The 6,340-nt window shown below is 38.8% G+C and overlaps 1 long non-coding RNA gene across 1 annotated transcript in view; it reads left to right on the top strand.

Annotated features, from left to right (window-relative positions):
- The first annotated feature begins 1,322 nt into the window (after positions 1 to 1,322).
- LOC146734408 (uncharacterized) overlaps positions 1,323 to 6,340 on the top strand; it is a 5,257-nt gene continuing 239 nt past the window's right edge. Inside the window, exons 1-4 of the long non-coding RNA XR_014931484.1 lie at positions 1,323 to 1,900; positions 2,143 to 2,244; positions 2,525 to 2,670; positions 5,983 to 6,340. The exon at positions 5,983 to 6,340 is cut by the window's right edge and continues 239 nt beyond it. This is a non-coding gene — a long non-coding RNA (uncharacterized LOC146734408). The remainder of the gene's footprint in view (positions 1,901 to 2,142; positions 2,245 to 2,524; positions 2,671 to 5,982) is intronic.

Raw genomic sequence — 6,340 nt, 5'->3', positions numbered from 1 at the left:
TGATTTACGTTATTATCGTTTTGAATACCAGTTTGTGGGTTTGTATTGTTAGTGACTGCGGGTGTAGGTACAGGTGTTATAGTCTGAATACAGTTACGTTGAGTGTGGCCTTTTTTGTGGCATTTATAACAAATAATTTCGTCCGTTGACAAATAAATACGATAAGTACGCTCCTCAAAAACGATATTAAGAACACCTTCTAGTTTATCCTGATCGCACAGCATGTATACTTGTCTGCGAAAACTTTTAACATGTCTCAAATTGGGACTTTTGCAGCCTAGTGGGATTGTATTTATTTTGCTCACTACTTTACCATACCGTAAAAGTTGTTCTTGTAGTAGGTAATCGGGTATAAACGGGGGTACACCAGATAGCACGACTTTCGTTGCGGGTTTCACGAGTGGTTGTACAGTAATAAATGTGTGCTCAATTCCACACCCAGATGCACACACAGATTCGGCAGACTCAAGTGAATTAAAGAAAACAATTACGCTGCCATTAGCACGAGAAGCTGCAACAATTTTTTCCGGACCACAAAGCTGTGAGAAAGCCTCAACATATTTTTCAATTTTAACGCCATCCAGTGACATGCATTTAACTCCATGTTTTCGTGTCAACCCGGCAAAGGGGTTGACACGTGTACTCGTCATGGAGGCGGCCATCTTGGCAGGCCTCTTGACGAGTAACACAAACAGAGAAAACTAAAACAACTGAGAACAAGGCAGATTTTTGCCAAAACAACCAAGAGAAGCACCAACCAAAAACGGGAAGGTTACAAAAAAGGTGCAGTGAAATAAAGTGTAATAACTGACCTATAAAAGGATGAAAAATCGATTTACCAGGAGAGCGACGTGAAGGCGTGTGTATGCTCATTTACATACATACATACATACATACATACATACATACATACATACATACATACATACATACATACATACATACATACATACATACATACATACATACATACATACATACATACATACATACATACATACATACATACATACATACATACATACATACATACATACATACATACATACATACATACATACATACATACATACATACATACATACATACATACATACATACATACATACATACATACATACATACATACATACATACATACATACATACATACATACATACATACATACATACATACATACATACATACATACATACATACATACATACATACATACATACATACATACATACATACATACATACATACATACATACATACATACATACATACATACATACATACATACATACATACATACATACATACATACATACATACATACATACATACATACATACATACATACATACATACATACATACATACATACATACATACATACATACATTTGAATCTTTTATTCTCGAGTAATAAAAAAAATCAGTTAACAATCACTGTTTAAATACAAGAATTGGACATATAGCGGTAAGTATAAATCAAAGGCGAATACAAGTGATACAGTACAGAAAAGTACACAATATAATATGTTTGAATATAAAACGATGAAAATTAATTACACATGATAATGCAACGAAATATAAAGTAATTGTACAGGTAGGTATAAAACAATATCGGATACAGTACAAATTATAGTCGAATATGTACAAACAGAAACAGTAAAATAATCTTGAGAATAAAATCAAAGTGTTCATTTTATTATAAAAATAGTTCAATTTATTATTTACATAATATAATCTGGATGGACGAGGTCTTCGCCGATGACCGATGCTACTGCGTCGTTGATGCACCACCGTTGGATGAAGGCTGCCATAGTACCAGTCAGCTTGTGGTAGTTGTATTCATCCCGTAATCTTGATTTCAGTCGTGCTTTGAAGCAATGGGTGACATCAGTACCAGGTAAGTTCTTCATTTTCTTTATCCGGGTAATGTGTATTGAAGCTTTTACCGATGTGATGATGAACACCAGCAATTTGTGAAGCACTAATGGTTTCTTCCTAGGTGGTCCAAGTAAGTAATGGGACAGTGGGATGGACCCAATGTCTAACAGATTGTGAATAACTTTATTAAAAGTTACAAACAACGGACCCAGCCTGGTGCACTCTATGAATACGTGCATTAAGTCATCTTTTTCTTTGCAGAAAACACAAGTGTCCGATTCCCTCAGCCCAGACTTGAATAAGAAACCTCCAGTGGGGTAGGCGCCATGAAGAAGACGCCACTGGAGGTCGCCATCTTTTTTGGTGAGTGGATGGAGGTAACAATCCATAAAATTCGGTTTCTGAGTATCAATCGATAGCAAGTCACACCACACAGTGCCTGCCTGTGTGGCGTCCTTGGAGAGTTTGTTAACCGACACCAGAAAGTTGTAAATGCTACCTTTCTTTAGTGTGTACAAGGGACAATTGAGCAAAATATCATTATCATCATCTTTATACAATAATTCAAGCGAATATCTTGGATGTGTAATATTTGTGGAATCTGTGGTGTTTTCATTATTTACAATATCTTTCATACTCGTAGGGATAGCATTGTGAACAATATCTAGAGCGATACCTAGCAGGCGTGCTGAGTATATACTAATGCGTGGATGTAACGATTGAACTGACAGCCATTTTCCATCAGTCAATAAATCGCCAATCCTAGTCACACCGGATTCAATAAAATGAGTAAGTTTGAGAGATGTCTGTCTTAAAGGATGTAAAATGAGTTTATTATAAAATAACGGTTCCAGACAAACGCTGTGGTAAGTAGATGGTACGTCCTTACGCACAAAAGTAGTGCTAGACCAAATTTTTAACAAACTACAATAAAAACTGGGAACATTAAAATCAGACTTCGGAATATCAATAATAAACAACTGTTTATTATAATTCAGATTTTGAAATTGTCTTAAAAAGTAATCAGCGAAAAAGAAGCACGGATGACTTGAGTTAAAATAAAAATACCGTTGTACATATTGTACGCGGTATGAGGCTATACGGGTTGGCAAGTGTGCTAATCCCTGTCCTCCGTCACTGGGAGGCAAATACACCAATTCGGCAGGAATCCAATGTCTTCCCAACCAAAAGAAGTCAACAAACATTTTTTGAATCGCATTAATTACTCGATCTGGAGGAGAGAGACAAATTAGTTTGTGCAAGAGTTTGGATACAACAAGATTGTTAATAATCAGAGAACGCCCTCTGTAGGACAGAGCAGGTGCATATTTTGACCAGTGACCTATTTTCGCCTCGACCTCGTCGATGACATTAGACCAATTACGATCCGTAAAAGCGGTGTTATTCCCAACAAAAACGCCGAGAACTTTGAGGCCGTCAGAGGTCCAGCCTATATTTAGTGGCTTATCAGGTCTATTTTTCCAGGCACCTACCCATAGCCCTTGCGACTTGGTATAGTTAATGCGAGAATTACTGGCATTCTCGTAAAAAGATAGCCATTCTCTGAGTTTAATAAAATCAGAGTTCTTGGTGACAAAGAAACTGACATCGTCAGCATAAGCAGAAAGTTTAACCCCTCGATCAGGAGAGTCATCAACCTGAACACCACGGATACCACTCTGGGTTCGGATCTTGTGCAAAAGGGGCTCGATAGCTAGCGTGTACAGTTGCCCTGATAGGGAACATCCTTGACGAATACCCCTATTAAACTGGACAGGGCTGGTGAGGGCGCTATTGACGCGGACCAGACTTTCAGTGTTAGAATAGACAAGTTTAATATAGTCACAGAACCGATTACCGAACCCAAAGGCCTGTAGCGTTTTTAATAAATATCCGTGGTGAACTCTATCGAAAGCTTTCTCCTGGTCGAGAGAGACAATTCCTAGTGTTATGTTTTTACTGTTTGCGTACGTGATGACATCACGTATCAAGTGTATGTTGTCATAAATTTGTCTTCCTGGGATAGAGTAGCTTTGATCGATATGAACTATACTGCCAAGGACGGATTTTAATCTTAGAGAAAGCGCTTTGGTCAAGATCTTGTAATCCGCGCATAGTAAGCTTACAGGTCTCCAATTCTTCAGTAGTCCATTGTTACCTTTTTTTGGCAGTAGAGTGATAACAGCCCGTCTACACGACAAAGGCATCTGGCCCTCTTCGATTGAGGCAGTAATGACGTCGTGAAGATCAGAGCCTAAAATCGACCAAAAATGTTTATAAAATTCGCCGGGAATACCATCTATGCCTGGGGATCTATTGGTGGAAATTAACTTGACTGCGTTGGTAAGATTTTCATGCGTTATTGGCGCATCACAATCTTCCCTGATAGCGTCGTCCAGTTGAGGCAACCCGGAAAGCAATTTATTTTGAGCTTCAATGGAAATCGGACCGGGAGAAAACAAATCGCTGTAAAACTCTTTAGCCATTGACCTCATTTCAGCTTGTGACCCAGTCAGCGATCCATCGGGATGCTGTAAGTGTGACATTACTTTACGCGACCCCCTTTGTTTCTCACAGTCAAAGAAAAAGGATGTAGGGGCATCGTTTTCATTTAAAATTTTATGCCGAGATCTTATGGCAGCACCCTTACATTCCGTTTTTGTTAGATTTTCCAATAAAGTTCGTTTCTCTTCGAGTATCCCTTTTAGTGAAGGATCGTCCTTTAAGCGGTCTTCAATATTTTTAATGTCCTTGCGTAATCCAGCTTGATTATTCCTGTATGTACAGGACAACTTGGCACTGTACTGCTTTGTGAGTACTTTAATATTCAGCTTGCCAATGTCCCACCACATTTGAATTTTACTGAAGCGTGATTTCTCACTGCGCCACTTCAACCAATAATCTGTGAATATTTCACAAAAATCTTCATCCTGCAGGAGGCTTAAATTAAAGCACCAAACAGGATTACGTGCATTAATGGAGTTAAAAGACAGACGGATATCGACAGGAAAATGATCAGAAAAATCATAACGAGGCAGTATAGACGATAATTTAATTCTGGATACGATGGATTTAGATATATAAAACGTATCAATTCGTGATTTGCTTTCATTTCTACTCCAGGTATACTGCCTGACAGTAGGATTGTGATGGCGCCACGCATCAACAAGTTTGAAGCGCAACAAAATTTGTGATAGAAACCTAGAAGAAGAAAGGTGTGGCTCTGGGCTGTCCACCCGGTCAATACTCGCATCCATTGTACAATTAAAATCGCCGCCAGCGACGACTGGGTCATTGTTTATATTATTTAAATGATGTTTCAACACCTTAAAAAACTCCAACCGTTCCGGCCCATTGGTTGGGGCATATACGTTTATCAAGTGCAGCGGGAACCCATCGATTTCGACATGAATATGCAAAAGCCGACCCGGGACTACATCATTGACATTCAGAATTTTAATATTTGCATTAGATTTAAAAAGTATAGCAACGCCTGCCGAATTCGTTGATTCGTGAGAAAAAAATATAGGCGCCCTCCAGACCACACGCCAGTTCGGCTCATCAGACGGAACAGAGTGTGTTTCCTGAAGAAAACAAAAATCCTTAGAATAATTACTTTTAATGTATTCAAACAGCTGGTATCGTTTTAAAGAATCTCTGCAACCATGTACATTCCAAGTAATTCCAGCTACGTTTGCCATAATTAGAAGACATAAAAAGCAACCAAACCAGTAACGCATATCTATGGAGTGTTGATTCATAATTAACATACAATTCAATCAGTTGAAACAATGACAGATTGCGAGGAAATGCCTCGTTTTTTACTCAAGATGCTTGATCTTAAATTCCCATCTCCTTCAGCACTGGATTTTAATGAACGTTTAACATGTTTCGAAATACGCATTGTCATTCGCTGTACGCGTATCTTTTCTTTGCTCGGGAAATCGGCACTCTTACGAAGACTGTTTAAGGACCTCACTAAAAGTCGGAGGTCGGAACAGAAAGAAACCGCCTGCTCGATTAATTTCCTCGAGTTAAAAGACTCTTCTAGAAAAACCAACAATGATTCTTTAGATAACATTTTTTTATTTTCATTTTCAGACATCCCGACGTCTTCCAAAGAAGCGACACTCATGTCCGACATATCTGACATTACAGACTCATTATCGTCTCCGTCATAGGACGCCACAATTGACTTCGAATCAAACACATCCACACTTTTAGAACTGTGTAATTCACCTGGATCAGGTGGATGTAAATGGTGTGAAGAAGATGGTGTGTCTCCCGTGGGAGGGGGTACTGAGTAAGGGGTTCGTACCCTTTCCTCGCCAATTTCTATAGCAGATGATCTTGAAAGTTCATCACTGGAAACAACAGAACCTGGTTCATTATCATCACAATGATCAGTACGCGTGCCATCTAATTGACATTCAGATATGCCACGCGTGACAACAGCTGC

The sequence above is a fragment of the Saccoglossus kowalevskii genome, chromosome 14, assembly GCF_978046115.1.
Source record: "Saccoglossus kowalevskii chromosome 14, keSacKowa6.1, whole genome shotgun sequence".
Taxonomy (NCBI): domain Eukaryota; kingdom Metazoa; phylum Hemichordata; class Enteropneusta; family Harrimaniidae; genus Saccoglossus; species Saccoglossus kowalevskii.
Note: the sequence above shows the minus strand (reverse complement) of the source record. Positions and strands in the feature narration are given on the sequence as shown.